The sequence below is a fragment of the Xyrauchen texanus genome, chromosome 23, assembly GCF_025860055.1.
Source record: "Xyrauchen texanus isolate HMW12.3.18 chromosome 23, RBS_HiC_50CHRs, whole genome shotgun sequence".
Lineage (NCBI taxonomy): Eukaryota > Metazoa > Chordata > Actinopteri > Cypriniformes > Catostomidae > Xyrauchen > Xyrauchen texanus.
Window position 1 is genome coordinate 112,650 of NC_068298.1, and position 19,389 is coordinate 132,038.

Here is a 19,389-nt window from a genome sequence, read left to right on the forward strand (position 1 = left end):
TTTGTATCATATCTGTCATGAAGATCCTTAAAATAAGCTGTTTTTACACAGACCTGATACATATCTTTTTTTCCCACTGTATGAAAAAGTAGCCCTTTTAATCTCTCAAACTTTAACAACATCCCAACCTGACTGGTTTCAGGGCAAACTCCAGGGCACACACCTAATTTAGGAAAAGTGAGATGTGTAGGCCCACCCTCTAAAGCAAGCTCTACAAACTGAAAAAGAGGAGAAGGAAAAGAAGCTTTCAAGCCTGAAATCAACTGCTCTACCACCCTCACAGACCTCAAATCAACCTGCCTGGCAACATCTTCTGCTGATCTCCACTCTTTTAAGTCTAAATTAATCAAGTGTCCTACTTTAGTAAAACCTTTCTTCATACATAACTTAACTATACTATTAGATACACAAACATTTCCTAAAAAGGATTAAAAACAGTGGTTCATTCAAGCCATAATGATCATTTTCAGACCGCTTCAACCTAAACACTTCCCAAGATTTCAAAACCGATGCATAAAAATTAGCACCAAATGTAACATTCTCAATAAAAGGTGACATCAAAAACAGTTGCTTATCAAGAGCACTCCCACAAAGGGATAAATTCTGTAGAAAAAAGCAGTCTCTGAGCAGATTTTAGTCTCATGGCTCTGACTTTAGCTGACAGTTCAATCAGACCTTGTCCTCCTTCATTTACTGGCAAATATAGGATTCCAGAAGGAAGCCAGTGGAAACCACCCCAAACAAAATCAACAAAGTCCTTCTGTAGTTTTTGTAGTAGTTCTTTTGGGGGGTCCATAACAGTCAAACGATGCCACAGCATAGATGCTGCTAAGTTGTTTACAACAAGAACCCTCCCTCTATACGACAATTGGGGGAGAATCCACCTCCACTTTTTCATAAAAGCCTTCCCAATTTTCTGCATGTATAGCTCTGTTCCAAGGAAAACCCCCAGCACTTTAAACCCCTCTGAACTCCAGGGGCAGCGCTGAGGAAGTTTTGGAATTGGCCTACCTTCTTCCTCCCATCGGCCTAATAACAAGGAAGCACTTTTTTCCCAGTTGACTCGAGCTGAGGAGGCTTTTTGAAACATCTCAAGAGCCGCTTCCAGATTGCACACATCTTCATTTGATCTTATTATTACAGTGACATCGTCAGCATACGCGCTGAGTTTTACAGTTACCATCTCTGATGTAAAATGGCCAGCCGTTGAAATTCCACAAAGTTGACGCCTCAGAGCCGTTAGCAACGGTTCAATGGCCATGGCATATAAAATACCTGACATACTACATCCTTGCGTATGCCTCTGCCAACTAAAAAAGGTCTTGTGAGTGAAACACTTATTTTTAAGAAACTATAGATATCAGTGTATATTAATTTAACATAAGAACTAAATGAAGAACCAAAGCCGAATGCTTCAAAACATTTAAAAAGAAACTCATGATCCACACGATCAAACGCTTTTTCCTGATCCAACGATAAAAAACCTACTTTAACATTATTGTCTCTGGCAAATGAAATCAAATCACAAAGCAGAAACAAATTATCAAATATTGTACGTTTTGGAATACAGTATGACTGGTCTACGTGAATTATTGTTGATATGTAGAGTTTTAATCTATTAGTTAACGCTTTGGACAGTATTTTATAATCCACCCCAAGCAAAGACACTGGACGCCAGTTTCTTATATCCGCAAGATCCCCCTTCTTGGGTAGCAAAGTAATAAGCGCTCTTCGTAAACTCAGCGGTAAGGTGCCTCTTTCAAAGCACTCTAAAAAAACTGAGAACAAGTCTTCTCCAATCACTGACCAAAACTGTTTATAAAATTCTGCCGTTAAGCCATCCAAACCCGGAGCCTTGCCTGAAGATATATCATTAATAGCAGCAGTCAATTCGTTCATGTGCAATGGCTGATCAAGCTTGGCCTTATCAGTCTCCATCAGATGTGGTAGATCCTGGAGAAGTGTTTCTGCTATCTCTCCATCACATGGTTCTGCTCTATAAAGATTTTCATAAAAAAGCAGTGCTTGAGTAATTATTTCATGCTCATCAGTTGTTTCACCTCCTTCTGGAAGTTTCAGACGACTTAAAATTTTTCTATCAACAACTTTCTTCTCCAAATTGAAAAAAAAAAGATGTTGGCGCATCCATTCAATTAAAAGATGTAAACCTTGCACGAATCAGAGTCTCTTTGGCTTTCTCTTCCAGGAGATTGTGGAGAAGAATTTTCCTTGTTTCCAACGCTTCAACAGTACTTCCATCATATTGTTCAATGTTCAGCTGCAAAATATCTTGTTCAAGCTGTCTCATTTTGTTTCCAAGAGTATTCTTGTTGTAAGCAGTATACTTCTGACAAAACATCTTGACTTGAACTTTACTAATGTCCCACCACTGACTCAGGGACTTGTACTGAGATTTACTCTCTCTCCACATCTCCCAGAAAAGTGTAAAAGTGTGCACAAAGTTGTGATCCTGCAAAAGCTTATTGTTAAAGCGCCAGTAGGGACATTTAAATGTGCTCTGTGCAGATGTGACATTGACAGAAATATAATGGTGGTCTGAGAAAGGAGTAGGAATAATACAACTATCAAAAAACTTTTCACAAACACTTCTTTGTACATAAATTCTGTCAAGTCTTGCTGCAGAAACCCTATTCGAACTTACTTTCATCCACGTATATTGTTTTACATCCGGAAAAGCTTCTCTCCAAACATCCACAAGATCATGATAAACTATCTATTTTCTAAAAACATCTGCTGACGGACTATGAGGTTCTTCATGATTCCTGTCCACTGTGTGATCTAAAGTGCAGTTAAAATCTCCAGCCAAAACAATAATCCTACCATGTGGAACACTGCTTAATGCTGTATGAAGTTTTCCAAAGAATAGTGTACGTTCAGTCCCAATATTAGGGGCATATACATTGAAGAGTGAAAAATTGAGCCCATGTAAAACAACATCTACTCTTTGCATTCTACCTGGTAGAACATCGAAAACGCTCACATTCTGTTCCTTAAACTCAACTCCAAGAAGAATAGCCACTCCTGCACTGTTACTAGAACCATGACTCATAACAACCTGTCCATCCCATTCCCTTTGCCACTGAATTTGATTATTAACATCCGTGTGAGTTTCCTGTAGAAAAACAACACTACTTTTTTTTATAAAAATATAATCAAAAAGACTAGTCCTTTTCAAAGCCTCACGACACCCATTAATATTCAATGAACTAAATCTCAAAGGTGCCATGAAAAAAAATACAAGATAACTACACACACAAAAAAAACTATACTCATTTTTTATTTTGCAAATTCAAAGAACTTCTAACGTTACTCAGAAGTTTCTTGAGACGGTACCTTTTTGGTTTATCAAGCTCTTCAAAAGAAGCTTTTCTCATAGCCATGGTGCTGGACAGTAAAAACAATTTTACATCCGGAAAATAAGAATCGATTCTCGGTTTACGATGTCCTTTAGTAGTATCCAAAAAATGATTGATCTGCTGAAGCGAGTAAAGTTTGGTCTTACCTCCAGAGATGAGCTCCGAATCCGCTGCGTAATCTCTCATTAACTCCGAATCATCATTCTCAATGTCAGAGTCATCCATTAAATCCACAGGGTTTTGAGATAAAATTTCATCTTTACTCTGTTTAAGCGTTTCCTCAGTAGTAGTATCACTCTCAATTTTATCAGGCTGCGCCTGTCCTTCATCGCACCTCAACTCAGTTTCAGACACGGGCTGCAACCACACCTGTCCCGGGCACGTCTCCGGCTGCCTTACAGCGGGAGCATGACTCGGGCCTGCTTCCTCCTCAACAGCCTCCGCCAGGCCGTCTCCAGAGGCCTCCAGCACCGGTCTCCCCCTCGGGCAAATCACCGGGCGCAGAGAGCGCTCCGTCCGGCTGCGGTTCTGACGCCACAGCGGTCGCAGCAACATCCGCGCCGGCCGCCCTCTCGCTGTTCTCCGCACCTGCAGCCGGAGCTGGCCTGTCTCGCCTCGGGCAAGTTTGTCTAACATGTCCAAACTCCCCACACACAAAGCATTTCATTGACTCTGAACTTATAAAAACAGTGTAATCCTTTCCCTCAATACTCAACTTCACTGACAGATTTAATGGATCACTCTGAGAGTTCAGAATCATTAAAGCCTGACGCCGAAAAGACATCACGTGTCTAATCTCGGGATTTTTACATCCAAGAGGAATCATTCTAATAGGACTCACTATTTTACCATACCTCTGGAGTATTTGCTCTAGGTTTTCATTTCTAACAAACGGCGGTATGTTGGATAAAATGACTTTCTTGGCTGGGCTTGATAAAGGCAAAACAGGCACAAAAATGTCTTTGATTATCAACCCGGTTTCAATTAATTCATTCACCATTTGGCTTTCACTAAGAAAGAACACAATTGCTTTGTTCATACGGGAGGCGGATTTGATATTTGCACCACCGATCGCCGCACTCACTGCTATCAGGCAATCCTCCACTGACACCGCGGCCTCAGGCATACACTTACAACCGTGATTGATTGTTAACCGTGAGAGATCCGCCATTTCAGACCCCATTAACCTCTCTCCCCGACCGAAGTCAGGGGGGAAACTAAAACCTAATAACTATAAATAAGGAATGAAAAAGAAAAAATAAAGAAATAATAAATAAAGAAATCTCACTCAAAACAAAGAGACACTTCCACTCCCAACAATCGGTTCCTTCCACACTCACTCCGCACATACGCACAGAGAGAGAGAGAGAGAGAGTATACATTAATACAGCAGGGGAGACCGGGGAGAGAGAGAGAGAGAGAGAGAGAGAGAGAGAGTATACATTAATACAGCAGGGAGACCAGAGAGAGAGAGAGAGAGAGAGAGAGAGAGTATACATTAATACAGCAGGGAGACCGGAGAGAGAGAGAGAGAGAGTATACATTAATACAGCAGGGAGACCGGGGAGAGAGAGAGAGAGAGAGAGAGTATACATTAATACAGCAGGGAGACCGGAGAGAGAGAGAGAGAGAGAGAGAGAGAGAGAGAGAGAGAGAGAGAGTATACATTAATACAGCAGGGGAGACCGAGAGAGAGAGAGAGAGAGAGTATACATTAATACAGCAGGGGAGACCGGGAGAGAGAGAGAGAGAGAGTATACATTAATACAGCAGGGGAGACCGGGAGAGAGAGAGAGAGAGAGAGCGTATACATTAATACAGCAGGGGAGACCGGGAGAGAGAGAGAGAGAGAGAGAGAGAGAGAGAGAGTATACATTAATACAGCAGGGGAGACCGGGGAGAGAGAGAGAGAGAGAGAGAGAGAGAGTATACATTAATACAGCAGGGGAGACCGGAGAGAGAGAGAGAGAGAGAGAGAGTATACATTAATACAGCAGGGGAGACCGGGAGAGAGAGAGAGAGAGAGAGAGAGAGTATACATTAATACAGCAGGGAGAGAGAGAGAGACAGATGGGAGAGAGAGAGAGAGTATACATTAATACAGCAGGGAGAGAGAGAGAGAGAGAGAGTATACATTAATACAGCAGGGGAGAGAGAAAGAGAGAGAGAGAGAGTATACATTAATACAGCAGGGGAGAGAGAAAGAGAGAGAGAGTATACATTAATACAGCAGGGGAGAGAGAAAGAGAGAGAGAGTATACATTAATACAGCAGGGGAGAGAGAAAGAGAGAGAGAGAGAGTATACATTAATACAGCAGGGGAGAGCGAAAAGAAAAGAACTGAGGAGACGCTCTAACAAAAAGCACAAAGATCCATCCAGCCAGACATTACGGCTCTCTTATTCAGACTGTCTGCAAAATTACAAAAGAATTTTGAGGTACAAAAGAGAAAAATATTTTAAAGCCAAAATCGATGAAATTGATGATTCTGTAGATCAAAATACTTTCTGGAACCTTTATAAAAAACTACAAAAACCCAAATTAGAGATGTCACTCCAGAATGGCACAATTTGGAAATCTTACTTTGAAAATTTATATCGAAAAATTGCACCAGCTGACCTTAACCAACCTCAGAGTAAAATAAAGAAAACATTAGAAGACTTGGAGAAAACAATTAAAAATTATCAAAATCCATTAGATAAATATATAACAATATCTGAAATATTAGAACATATTAAAAATCTTAAATTAAAGAAAGCATGTGGACAAGATCACATTAGTAGCGAAATGCTTAAACTCAGCAGTCCCAGCATGATTCAAACTTTAGCCAAATTATTTAATTTGGTGTTGTGGTCGAGGCGTCCCTGAGAGCTGGTCTGAGGGACTCATCACACCCTTATTCAAGAAAGGTGATCGATTCGACCCCAATAGTTATCGCGGCATCAGTGTGGGCAGTGCTTTAGGAAAACTGTTCTGCAGCATCATAAACAGACGCATCGTCTCACACATTTCATCACACAACATTTTAAATAAAGCACAAATTGGCTTTTTACCAAAACACCGCACATCCAACCACATCTATTCCCTTCACACTCTCATCAACAAAAACATCAAGGACAAACAAAGACAAATATTTGCATGTTTTGTAGACTTTAAAAAAGCATTCGACTCAATTTGGCATGATGGTCTACTATACAAAATCCTACAAATTGGCATTGGCGGAAAAACATTTGATATTATTAAATCTCTGTACAGCAACAGCAAAAGTGCTGTGAAAATCAGTGACCACAGAAGCGTTCTTCCAGCAGGGCAGTGGAGTCTGAGCCCGACTCTATTCAACATCTACATCAATGATCTGGCATCAGCTGGAGAGCTGCTGACCGTCTCACTCTACACCACACACAGGCCAGGGGTCAGGGGTCAGAGGTCAGATGTCTGCTGTACGTGGATGATCTGGTCCTGCTGTCCCGCACACCTGAGGGCCTTCAGCAGAGCCTGTCCCTGCTGGAACAGTACTGTCAAGACTGGGCCCTGACAGTCAACCTGGACAAAACCAGAGTCATGGTGTTCCAGAAGAAGGCCCGATCTCAGGCACACAAACACCAGTTCCTGTATAAAGGCCAGGTCCTGCAGCACAGCACGAGCTATAGCTATCTGGGTATCGACATCAGCGCCTCGGGGCGCTTGGTCTGGCTGTCAAAACTCTGAGTGAAAAGGCACGGAGGGCTTTCTATGCTATAAAGTCACGATCACGGACACTTAAAATTACCCATTAAAACCTGGATCAAATTATATAATTCAATAATAAAACCAATTATTTTATATGGATGTGAAATTTGGGGACCAGTACTAAATTTTAAAAATTGGGATAAAACACCAGTAGAAAAATTACAATTGGAAATTGCCAAAAATATTTTAGGGGTCCACAGAAACACGTCCACTGCCGCCTGCAGGGCGAGGCTAGGCCTGTACCAGCTGAACATCGAGATCCAGAAGAGATGTGTTCAGTTCTGGCATCACCTCCATCAGTCTGATCCAGAGTCAGTGCAATATAAAGCCCTCCTCGCCAATGAATCCTCAGCAGAACCTCATCCTCTGAACACACTCGCTCTTCAACTCAGTCCATCAGACTATACTCCCTATTGACCACAGCTACAGCCCCAAAATTATTATTAAAGAAATCCACACAAATCTAAAAGACACTCATGATAAATCATTAAAAGCACATTTTGACCTCCAGAATAAACTCCAGTGTTACTCGACCCTCAATAGAACCACTAAATTGGCCAGTTATCTATTTATTAAACATTTTAAAGAAAGACAAATCCTCTCCAAATACAGATGAAGTGACCATGACCTAGAGATAGAGAGAGGAAGACGTAGACACACATGGACAGAGAGAGAGAGAGGATCTGTAGACACTGTGATCTACAGCACATAGAGGATGAGGAACACTTTCTGCTCTTTTGCTCCAAATATAACAATATAAGAGAAATTTGAAGCCTTGATCCCATCATTCTATGAACTGAGTGACACTGAACAAATGTCCTTCTTACTCGGAGAAGATGATAATACAGCTGCACTAGCGGCTAAATATGTGCTAGCTATTCACAACGCCAGAGACAGCTAATTCTCTAGAATGACCCAATGTATTTATTTATACAGTGTGTGTATATTTATTTATCCATCTATTTACAATGCTACATGTGACATGATTTATACATATATGTTTTGTTTGTTTGTTTGTTTGTTTTATTAGTTATATATAATATGTTGATGCTTTGGCAACATTGTGTTACACAGTCATGCTAATAAAGCGAAATTGAAATTGAGAGAGAGAGAGTATACATTAATACAGCAGGGGAGAGAGAGAGTGTTCCGATGGCAGTTGGCAGCACAAAATATCAGCTCCTGCTGTAACTTTCAATTTTGCCAGAAAATGTATGTTTTTATGACTCAAACGATACTTAAATGATTGGAAACTAAACTAATATCAAAAGAGGCAGAAGATTTTTAAGGTAAGACCTCTAAGAAATTTAAAGCTCACATAAAATATTACATATAACCTAAATATCAAGCTAACTGCTAGCCAAGCTAACATTCCATGGCAGTTAAAACAGTTTATCACAGCTCGGGCCTGTCTAACACCGTGTCCTAACTACACGCGACGCGACGCCGCGACACGCGATAAAAGGTATCTTTTCCATGTTAATCAGAGTTTTTGTCCTAACCAGGCAGCGGCGTGACGCGAAGTTTCTAATTTAGAAGCGGTTCCTATTTCTCGCGACGTCGCGGCTGACAGATCCGCCCACACAGAGATCTCATTGGATGGAAGTTCTGCGTGTCATGAATATTTAATCATCAAACATGACGACGAGGAACGGATTGTCGAAGTTCAAAGGCATTCAATTCTCTACGATAAATCCCACAAATTCCACGAAGACATCAGGAAAAAGGATTCCGTCTGGAGAAGTATAGCTGAAGCATTGAATACACATGGTAAGTTAAGTTTAGACTTTCATCTACAGCGAATGAATGAATGAATGTAGCATTTAGATATAGTAGGCTACTAATGGCAGCATCAACCTGTGTAAAACAAATTCAGCTTTATTTTCAATGTAAAGTAGAGTGAATAGGCATGACAATTTGTGTCCCTGTATCCAGGGGTGTCATTCCAGACAATCTACTGAAATACAGGCAGGGTGGGGAGTCACAATGACAATGACAGTAGTCCGAGCTGTGCACACTCGCGAGCCTTGAGGCAGATCTGGCGCACCAGCTGCTCATAGTAGAGATATTCAGAGATATTCAGAGGTAGTCAGTATATTTTGTTAATGTTTTGATTTTTAATAATGTTATTTCTTGATTTGATTATGTCCTTACCCATTTCCAATGCGAGATCTGGGTAGCGGGCCAGCAGTGCGCTTCACAGAGAGACTCGCCACACGCTGTTCTGAATGGCTGTGATTTTTGATTGACGTGTGGCGTCTCACAGTCGCGTCGCGTCTAGTGTGGACAGACACACTTGCTGTCGCTGGAATTTTATCGCGTCGCGTGTAGTTAGGACACGGTGTAAGGCAGTTGCATCTTTCAAAACTGAAGAGGAGCTGGAGATCATATATCCAGCAGAAGTTTTAAAAAACAAAGATAGGAAGAAGATGAAAGAGATGATCCTTAGAGAGAATCCAGAGATGCTGTTGTCTGATTACAGTGGATCAGAACCAAACAGAGTCCGGTATAACCTGCTCTACTTCACTGATCACCCATCAGCCTGGCACAGCACCCTCATAACTGCCATGCACTGCAGCAGAAAAGGTGGCATCAGTAAAGGTAGACAAATCACTCTAGAAGGAGAAAAGGAGATAAAGCTGACTGTAAACCTGTATCACAATGGTACAGTCATGGTCCAGGGGTCAGAACCCAGCCTTGATGAATTCCAGAAGAATTTCATGGACTTTAAAATAAAGGTTCAGATGTTTAAGAAAGATCCTGAGGTGAAGAGCCGTGAAGAGTCCTACAACAAAACAGCCACAAACACTGACCTCAGCTCGAGCACCCCTGTAGCATACAGAAACACTGTCTCTCCAGCATCTCCAAAGATCAAGGCCTTGAGAGACAACATCGCTGAGCTGGAGCAGGACTACTTCCTGTTTAAAGAGGAAACTACCAACAGCCTCTGCCAGCTCCAAAACCAGACCAGCCACCTCAGCACACAACAACTTCAGCAGCTCTTCTCTGCTGTCTGACAGCTGGAGGAGAACAATCAGGAGCTGCGAGAGGAGCTGATGAGGGTGAGAGAGGAGCTGATCAAGAGAGATCAACACAGCAATATGCTGGAGAAACAACTGGAGGAGATGAGACAACAGCTACACATAAACCCTGAACATATCACAACCACAGAACAACAGTGTACCAGCCCAGAAACACTCAACACCTCTCCTCCTGAACACATCACAAACACAACACAACATCAGCAGTGTGTCAACACACAAACACACACCATCCCATCCCCTGCATCCACGCAAGTTTCTCAGGTCTCTCAAGCTTCTCAGAACTCCAAGAGAAAAGACATCAGCACCCGACAGAGATCTCCACAGACCACAACATCTATCAGCAGCAACAGAGAAGAGAAGAGACAACACATCATCATCCTCTGTGACTCCAACGGCAACCACCTCGACCAGAGACGACTGTTTCCAGGGAGAACTGTGAGGAAACTCTGGTGTCCCACCTCTCGCTCTGCTTTGAAACTGCTGAGAGAAGGAGAATTGGGCGCCCCCTCACACATTATACTGCACACTGGGACAAACGATCTCAGCACCAGGAGAGTGGACGTCGCCAAAGCTCTCATCAACGTGGTGAAATCAGCTAGAGGGATCTACCCTAGTGCCAGAGTCATCGTCTCTACACTTCTGCCTCGCAGAGATGTCCCACAAAACATCATCAATGCCATTAATGCACAGATAACTGATGTGTGTGCACTCACGCCAGATGTTCATATAGCAAACCATCAGCGCATCACTCATGCGCACCTATATGACCATCTCCACATTCATCGAGATGGCATGAGACTGTTTGCAAAATCCATCAAGGACGCGGCTCTGAGGAGCCCCCAGATAACACGTCCTGTCAGAGAGGAGAGGGTCACACGGCATCCCGGCAGACAGTCGGACAGCTACGCCGCTGTTGTGGCTGGTAGAGGTAGTTCAGACACCAGTGACCTCAGCCAGATCAAAAACATGCTGAAAATTATATGTGATAATCTATTAACTTAATTACCTATAATGTGAGTTTAGTCAAGCTTCTTTAATCCTTTATTATTACTGTTATTATTATTATTATTTTGTGATGCATTTTAATTGATTTAAATTTGATTTCAAAACAATATTGGGTTGTAAAATCATATATTATTCTTTCTGGTAAATAGAAAATTTCTCAATGTCAGTCATTTAAAATAACATGCTACAACATTCAGGGATGATCTCTTCATCTTTTGGAGAGAAAAGCACTAACCCTGATTTATTAAATATTGTATATAGTTCAGATATAATTATATTACTTGAGACATGGAGTCGTTTAGAGTCTCAAACTTACACCCCTTTAAACTACAGAGAGTTATTTATACCTTCAATGAAAACCCCTCATGTTAAGAATGGAAGAGATTCAGGAGGAATTATAGTTTGGTTTAAAGAGCATCTTTCCCACTATATTCAACCTGTAAAAAAAGGGAAAACACATATCTGGATGAAAATTAATAAGGAAGTCATTTGTTCAGATGAGGATATGTATCTATGTGCAGTGTATATCCCCCCATACGAGTCCCCCTATTATAATGAGGACACCTAACCCACACTGCAGTCAGAGATCGTTCAGTTTCAGTTTCAGTCTCTGGGCTCTGTGCTGGTAATGGGGGATCTGAATGCAAGAACCGGAAAGGAACCAGACTACATTAGTTCAGCTGGAGATAAATATATTAATAGTGCACATATACAGCAGAATCAACTCTGTACTAAAGCCCGTCAGAACTATGACAGCACGATAAACAGACATGGGAAACACGTCCTGCAGCTCTGTAAAAGTCTGGGGTTATATATAGTTAATGGCAGGACGAGGGGAGACTCTCTGGGTCGATTTACTTACTGCTCACCTCGAGGTAGCAGCACAGTGGACTATGCTATTACAGATCTAGACCACAATAAGATCAACTACTTCATGGTGATGTCACAGCTTCCCTTCTCAGATCACAGCCATATAGTCATGAGTATAAACAAGTCAGCAAATCTGCCATCTTCTGATCAGAACATTCAATTGTATTCCCTCCCCACCAAATTTATATGGAAAAATGACAGTCCTGCATGGTATGAGGCAGAGCTCCACAGCATTCATGTCCAGAATATGATCATTTATCTACACCAAATTTAGACAAGACAAGACAAGGATCAATTCGGCAACAGAACAGTTAACCAAAATATTTCATACAGTAGCCGGCAAAGCCCTGAGAATAAGACAAATGTACAGGAGAAAGAAAGAAATCATTAAAGCCGATTGGTTTGATAAAGATTGTCAATCATTAAGAAAGGAATTACGATCATTATCAAATGAAAAACACAGAGACCCCGCAAACCAGCACACACGCTCCACATATCACCAAACACTGAACATGTACAAGTCACTACTGAGAAGGAAAAGAGCTGAACATATGACAGCTAAACTCAACAAGATCGAGGAGGCTGTCAATGAAAACTACTTTTGGGATTTATGGAATCATTTAGATCAATCAAAAAAAGTCAAATCCACTCCCATCTGTAACCCAAAACTCTGGACAGAACATTTCAGAAACCTCTATTTACAAAATGAACCAAACCCCAGTAAAACACCTGACCTCTCAACTTAACAATCTGGAACACACAATAAAAGATCAATTCAACCATTTGGACGCCCCCATATCTTTAAATGAACTGAATGAAAGGATGAAATCCCTCAAAAATAACAAATCTTGTGGCTTGGATGGAATATGTAATGAGATGCTGAAACACAGCAGCCCCAAACTCAAAGATGCTATTCTGAAATTATTCAATCTCTTATTAAAATCAGGACACTTTCCTCAGAACTGGAAGAAAAATCAAATAACCCCAATCCTCAAACAAGGGGACAAGTACAACCCCAATAATTACAGGGCATTACAGTCAGCAGCAACCTCGGGAAACTCTTCTGTTGCATTATAAACAACAGATTAGTGAACTTCATCCAAGAACACAAGACACTAAATACATGTCCGATTGGATTCATGCCTAAACAGAGAACCACTAATCACATCTACACACTTCACTCACTTATACAGAAATATGTTCAGCAAACAAAACAAGGCAAAATATTCGGCTGCTTCATTGACTTTAAAAAGGCCTTTGATTGTGTTTGGCATGACGGACTCTTCCTGAAACTCATCCAGAGTGGCATCGGAGGAAAGACATATGATGTCATAAAAGACATGTACACTGACAATAAATGCTGTGTGAAGATTAATGACAAAAGAATCAATTATTTCCATCAGACCAAGGGAGTTCGTCAAGGCTGCAGCCTCAGCCCAACTCTATTTAATATCTATATTAATGAACTGGCCACAACCCTTCAAAACTCATCTTGCCCTGGACTGATCTTAGATGGCAGAGAAATCAAATGCCTCCTTTACGCTGACGACCTGCTGCTGCTGTCCCCTAATAAAGAGGGACTACATCAAAGCCTCTCCATTTTAGAAACATATAGCAGAGATTGGGCTTTACCATTAAACATGGAGAAGTCCAAAGTCATGATCTTTCAGAAAAAAAAAATCGCATTTTGAGCAATAAATATATATTCACAATCGGGGGAAGAATCCTTCATCATGTCAACCACTATAATTATTTGGGTCTTACAATCTCTGCTTCAGGACAGTTTGATTTGGCAATAAAAGATCTGACAGACAAAGCCCGTAGGACATATTATAGTATAAGAAAATCATTATTTAAATTCAACCCCCCCATTAAACTGTGGCTGAAAGTCTTCGACAGCATCATCAAACCAATACTCCTATATGGCTGTGAAATCTGGGGCCTCAAATATAAATTAAATTATGAATCTTGGGACAAAAGCCCTGTTGAAATTTTCCACCTAGAATTCTGTAAAAACATCCTGGGAGTTCACAGAAGTGCCCCGAATCTGGGCTGTAGAGCAGAACTGGGCCGGTTCCCTCTCCTCACTGAAATCCAGAAGAGAGCAGCTCAATTCTGGTTCCATTTGTCCGACACACCTCCAGATAATTACCATCACTGTGCCTTTACACACAGGACAGGACACCCAGAGAGTGACCCTATGCACTATTTAGTACAAAAATATCAGCTAAATTCCTCCATCCAGTTCAGATTGGCCAAACTGAAACAGACAGACAGAATAACGCAGGAAGAATACATTCACGATTGGCAGCACAAAGTCACACAGGTACATAAATTAAACTACTTCCACAGAATTAAGACGGATTATAAATTGGCACCATATTTGATCCATATTAAAGATTATGGACAAAGAAAGCTACTGTCAAAGTATCGTCTGAGTGAGCACAGTCTGTCTGTAGAGACGGGTCGACACAGACAGAACCGGAGACCCAGAGAGGACAGACCGTGTTCACACTGCACTGAAGGAGTCTGTAGAGACGGGTCGACACGGACAGAACCGGAGACCCAGAGAGGACAGACCGTGTTCACACTGCACTGAAGGAGTCTGTAGAGACGGGTCGACACGGACAGAACCGGAGACCCAGAGAGGACAGACCGTGTTCACACTGCACTGAAGGAGTCTGTAGATACGGGTCAACACGGACAGAACCGGAGACCCAGAGAGGACAGACCGTGTTCACGCTGCACTGAAGGAGTCTGTAGAGACGGGTCGACACAGACAGAACCGGAGACCCAGAGAGGACAGACCGTGTTCACGCCGCACTGAAGGAGTCTGTAGAGACGGGTCGACACAGACAGAACCGGAGACCCAGAGAGGACAGACCGTGTTCACGCCGCACTGAAGGAGTCTGTAGAGACGGGTCAACACGGACAGAACCGGAGACCCAGAGAGGACAGACTGTGTTCACGCCGCACTGAAGGAGTCTGTAGAGATGGGTCGACACAGACAGAACCGGAGACACAGAGAGGACAGACTGTGTTCACACTGCACTGAAGGAGTCTGTAGAGACGGGTCAACACGGACAGAACCGGAGACCCAGAGAGGACAGACTGTGTTCACGCTGCACTGAAGGAGTCTGTAGAGACGGGTCAACACGGACAGAACCGGAGACCCAGAGAGGACAGACTGTGTTCACACTGCACTGAAGGAGTCTGTAGAGACGGGTCGACACGGACAGAACCGGAGACCCAGAGAGGACAGACTGTGTTCACACTGCACTGAAGGAGTCTGTAGAGACGGGTCGACACGGACAGAACCGGAGACCCAGAGAGGACAGACTGTGTTCACACTGCACTGAAGGAGTCTGTAGAGGCGGGTCGACTACGGACAGAACCGGAGACCCAGAGAGGACAGACTGTGTTCACACTGTACTGAAGGAGTCTGTAGATACGGGTCGACACAGACAGAACCGGAGACCCAGAGAGGACAGACTGTGTTCACACTGTACTGAAGGAGTCTGTAGATACGGGTCGACACAGACAGAACCGGAGGCCCAGAGAGGACAGACCGTGTTCACGGACAGAACCGGAGACCCAGAGAGGACAGACCGTGTTCACACTGCACTGAAGGAGTCTGTAGAGACGGGTCGACACGGACAGAACCGGAGACCCAGAGAGGACAGACCGTGTTCACACTGCACTGAAGGAGTCTGTAGAGACGGGTCGAGACGGGTCGACACGGACAGAACCGGAGACCCAGAGAGGACAGACCGTGTTCACGCTGCACTGAAGGAGTCTGTAGAGACGGGTCTGCACGGACAGAACCGGAGACCCTGAGAGGACAGACTGTGTTCACACTGCACTGAAGGAGTCTGTAGAGACGGGTCGACATGGACAGAACCGGAGACCCAGAGAGGACAGACTGTGTTCACACTGCACTGAAGGAGTCTGTAGAGACGGGTCGACACGGACAGAACCGGAGACCCAGAGAGGACAGACTGTGTTCACACTGCACTGAAGGAGTCTGTAGAGACGGGTCGACACGGGCAGAACCGGAGACCCAGAGAGGACAGACTGTGTTCACACTGCACTGAAGGAGTCTGTAGAGACGGGTCGACACGGACAGAACCGGAGACCCAGAGAGGACAGACTGTGTTCACGGACAGAACCGGAGGCCCAGAGAGGACAGACTGTGTTCACGGACAGAACCGGAGACCCAGAGAGGACAGACTGTGTTCACACTGCACTGAAGGAGTCTGTAGAGACGGGTCGACACGGACAGAACCGGAGACCCAGAGAGGACAGACTGAGTTCACGCTGCACTGAAGGAGTTGTGGAGGATGAACTTCACTTCCTCACTCACTACAGTAAATATGAGACCATTAGAAACACTCACTTTACACAAATAGCTCATATTCTACCTGAATTCCAGGACATAAATAACTTAGACAAACTCTCGTATCTAATGGGAGAGAAAGTCGAGTGTGTTCAGCTGGCAGCGCCGTATGTGTCGTCCTGTCATCACATGAGGGCGAGAGACTGACCCCTAATCATATTACAGCTCTATTCAAACTCATATTTTAATTGACTTCTTTTTTTTTCTCCTCCCTTCCTCATTGCTCTCTGTTTTTTTCCTTTTCGTTTGTATTTATTTTTATTTGTTTATTATTATCATTATTATTCATTTATTGTATATACATGTTGTTGTTTTTTTTATGTTTGTAATGTGTTTATTACTGCTTTGGCAACATTGTACACTGTATACAGTCATGCCAATAAATCTCATTTGAATTGAATTTGAGAGAGAGAGAGAGAGAGAGAGAGAGAGAGAGAATATATATTAATACAGCAGGGGAGACCGGGGAGAGAGAGAGAGAGAGAGAGAGAGAGAGAGTATACATTAATACAGCAGGGAGAGAGCGAGAGAGAGAGAGAGAGAGAGAGTATACATTAATACAGCAGGGAGAGACCGAGAGAGAGAGAGAGAGAGTATACATTAATACAGCAGGGAGACCGAGAGAGAGAGAGAGAGAGAGTATACATTAATACAGCAGGGAGACCGAGAGAGAGAGAGAGAGAGAGTATACATTAATACAGCAGGGGAGACCAGGGAGAGAGAGAGAGAGAGAGAGAGAGAGAGAGAGAGTATACATTAATACAGCAGGGGAGACCAGGGAGAGAGAGAGAGAGAGAGAGAGTATACATTAATACAGCAGGGGAGACCGGGGAGAGAGAGAGAGAGAGAGAATATACATTAATACAGCAGGGGAGACCGGGGAGAGAGAGAGAGAGAGAGAGTATACATTAACACATTTTTGCTTGTTTCATTGATTTCAAAAAAGCATTTGATTCAATCTGGCACAAAGGATTATACCTGAAACTTCTCGACAGTGGAATAGGGGGGAAATTCTATGATTTGATCAAGTCGATGTACACAGCCAGCCAATGCGCTGTTAAAATTGGAAACCAAAGAACCGAATTTTTCCCCCAGGGGCGCGGAGTGAGACAGGGCTGCAGTTTAAGCCCCACCCTCTTCAATATTTACATCAACCAATTAGCCGATACATTAGAACATGCTCCCTCTCAAGGTCTCACTCTACATGACACAGAAATAAAGTGTCTTCTCTCATGAGATGACCTGGTTCTCCTGTCAGCCCACTAAAGAGGGCTTCAGGACAGCCTGGATCTGCTGGAGGATTACTGTCAGTCCTGGGCCCTGACCGTCAACCTCCAGAAAACTAGAGTCATGATGTTCCAGAAACGCTCCAGATCTCAGGAACCAAAACACAATGAGAGCACAAACACATACACTTACCTCGGCCTGAAAATAACTCCAACAGGCAACTTTACTCTGGCTGTGAATGACCTCAAAGAGAAAGCTCAAAGGGCTTCTATGCCATAAAAAGATCAATCAAAATTGACATCCCAATCCAAATTTGGCTCAAACTTTTCAAATCAATAACTGAACCAATTGTTTTATATGGCAGTGAAGTGTGGGGTCCTTCTATCAAATTAGATTTTTTAAATTGGGAAAAACATCCGATTGAAACTCTACATTTAGATTTCTGTAAACGAATTCTCAAAGTCCAAAGAAAAACACCAAACAACGGATGCAGGGCAGAATTAGGCCAATACCCTCTCCTTCTAAACATCCAAAAAAGAGCCATCAAATTCTGGAAACACCTAAAAACAAGCGACCCCAACACACACCATTATAAACCCTAAATCACCAAGAGCTGAGCGGGGCGAGGAGTCCCCTGTGCCAGCTGGTGCTGAGACTGACTGAGCTCACTCCTGCAGAGATCAGCACACCTCAGCACACACACACACTCACACACACACACACACACACACACACACACACACACACCTCAGCACACACACACACACACTCACACACATTCAGCCCGCACAAATTATCAACACAGAACAAGACAAGTACATCACCCATTGGACAAACACCACTCAAAACCAACACAAACTGGAATGTTATTCGGCACTAAATCGAGAGTACACTGTTGCGAACTACCTGAGCACAGTGAGTGATGTGAACCTCAGGAAAACCCTGACGATGTACAGACTCAGCGAGCACAGTCTGGCCGTGGAGACGGGCCGGCGCAGACAGACCTGGCTCTCCCGTGAGGACAGGCTCTGCTCGCACTGCATCCTGGGAGTGACGGAGACCGAGCTGCACTTCCTCACAGAATGCCCAAAATATAAACGCATCAGAGACCACTATTACCCCAAAATTAATCAAATATTTCCCCAATTTAACACCTGTAATCCAACCCAAAAACTCCGTTTCATTCTTGGCGAAGAAGCCAAATGTTCAAATATAGCTGCAAAATTTGTTGCATCTTGCCACATCCTGAGGGACGACCAGAGACCAGCAAACATCCCATAAACACACACTCACTCACAGCCGAACACACACTCACTCACAGCCCAACACACACTCACTCACAGCCGAACACACACTCACTCACAGCCCAACACACACTCACTCACAGCCCAACACACACTCACTCACAGCCGAACACACACTCACTCACACTCACTCACAGCCGAACACACACTCACTCACAGCCCAACACACACTCACTCACAGCCGAACACACACTCACTCACACTCACTCACAGCCGAACACACACTCACTCACAGCCCAACACACACTCACTCACAGCCCAACACACACTCACTCACAGCCGAACACACACTCACTCACAGCCCAACACACACTCACTCACAGCCCAACACACACTCACTCACAGCCAACACACACTCACTCACAGCCCAACACACACTCACTCACAGCCGAACACACACTCACTCACAGCCCAACACACACTCACTCACAGCCGAA

At 43.4% G+C, this 19,389-nt stretch overlaps 1 protein-coding gene across 5 annotated transcripts in view; it reads right to left on the bottom strand.

Moving 5' to 3' along the window:
- The window catches only part of LOC127663087 (uncharacterized), a 122,590-nt gene that overhangs the window by 67,436 nt on the left and 35,765 nt on the right, over positions 1-19,389 (bottom strand). Inside the window, exon 1 of one of the 5 annotated variants that reach the window (XM_052154515.1) lies at positions 3,524-3,955. The exons of the other annotated variants lie outside the window; for them this stretch is intronic. The gene's annotated coding sequence lies outside the window, so the exon portion shown is untranslated. Of the gene's footprint in view, positions 1-3,523; positions 3,956-19,389 lie in introns of those variants that run through there. 5 annotated transcript variants of the gene reach the window in all.